The 1,570-nt window shown below is 36.5% G+C and overlaps 1 protein-coding gene across 1 annotated transcript in view; it reads right to left on the reverse strand.

Moving 5' to 3' along the window:
• LOC101851972 (T-box transcription factor TBX2) overlaps positions 1-1,570 on the reverse strand; it is a 43,313-nt gene that overhangs the window by 26,049 nt on the left and 15,694 nt on the right. The gene's annotated exons all lie outside the window — the stretch shown is intronic.

Consider the following 1,570-nt stretch of genomic DNA (forward strand, 5'->3'; position numbering starts at 1 on the left):
CTCCTCCTCCTCCTCCTCCACCTCAACCATTCAAAATAAATAGTTTCATAAAGAAACAAAATAAAGAATTAAAAAAGAAAACAAAACAAAACAAACAACCCCCACGACATTTTCCCCCACGACAAGATCAAAGCAGAAGTCAATGGAACATGTAAACCCCTGTCCTATCCTTCAGTCCATCCATCCATCCATCCATCCATCCGTCCATCCAATTATGTGTCTTTATTATTATGTCTAACATTCATCTAAAATAAATCCTCCTCCTCCTCCTCCTCCTCCTCCTCCTCCTCCTTCTCCTCTTCCTCCTCCTCCCACCTTCCTACCCTTTCACCCAGCCAACAACAAAAAAATAATAATAATAATTTGAATAAATAAATTAAAAATGATTTTAAAGCACTACAAAAAGAACAACAAAACAAAAAGTAAATGAAAAACAAAAAGAAAAAAAATATTTAAAACACACCCCCCAAAAAAAAACCAACCGAACAAACTCCCGCCACTTTTCCCCAGCACGTGATCAAAGCAGAAGTCAATGGAACATGTAAACCCCTGTCCTATCCCCTGAAAGCCCGGCAAAAATGGAAGTGGTCGGTCCACTAGGCATTAACAGCGCACACAACCAGGCCATGTGTCCTTTTGGGAAGCTGTGACCCGTTTTCTCTGCCTACTTTTTCCTCCCCGCTTTCTCTATCATTTTCTCTCTCATTTGTTTAAAATCTTTTTTTTAAATTATTATTTCTTAATTTTTCGTGAGTGAAATATTATCTTTTCCCATATCATTCGTTACAGGAATTAATATGCTCTGCCTCTGTCTCTGTCTCTGTTTCTCTGTTACAGCACACATCCAGTATGGCTCCACTCCAACCGGTTCGCATCGTTCATAGCCCAAAGAAATAAGCTCAAATAAGTATGTTTCATTATGCTTTTTGTTGTTGTTGTTGTTGCTGTTGTTGTTTTAGTAGATCTAAGTGTTTTACGGTACTTGCAACACAATAAGGTAAATAATAAGTGCCGAAGATTAGATGTCTTACCAGAGAGTAATAAACAAAAAAGAAGTAGGGGAGATAAAGACGATAGATGTTTGATAGGAAAGAAGAAGAAAACCACAGCAGAGCACCCGCCAACTACCCACATAATTTGTTGTTGTCGGTGGTGTTGTTTTCTACTTTAAATCAAATGTGCTCTGAAACTGTCTGTTTGACCCGCCCACAGTCGCAGCTAAATTAATATTATAAATAATCTAGGTCAGGGCAATAGCTGCTTTTAAGAAAATCAAAATGTATTCAAAACCAAATCTAAATCACGACAGACGTGAAAGCAAAGATTATGATTAGTCTTATTTCATGAAGGGGTGAACATTACGAACATCCATCACCCTATATAGTTTGAATAATAAATAACGGTTTTGAAGACACTAAAAGTTATGAATTTGGTCATAGTAACAACCATTAACAAAAGTATTTAGGAAACAACAAGAGGAAGAGGGAGAGGGAGAGGAGGAGGAAAAAATAATGATAGAATAATAATTATTGTTACTATTACTCGTATTATATTATTCATCATTAATATT

Source organism: Aplysia californica, unplaced genomic scaffold (assembly GCF_000002075.1).
Source record: "Aplysia californica isolate F4 #8 unplaced genomic scaffold, AplCal3.0 scaffold00409, whole genome shotgun sequence".
Classification (NCBI taxonomy): domain Eukaryota; kingdom Metazoa; phylum Mollusca; class Gastropoda; order Aplysiida; family Aplysiidae; genus Aplysia; species Aplysia californica.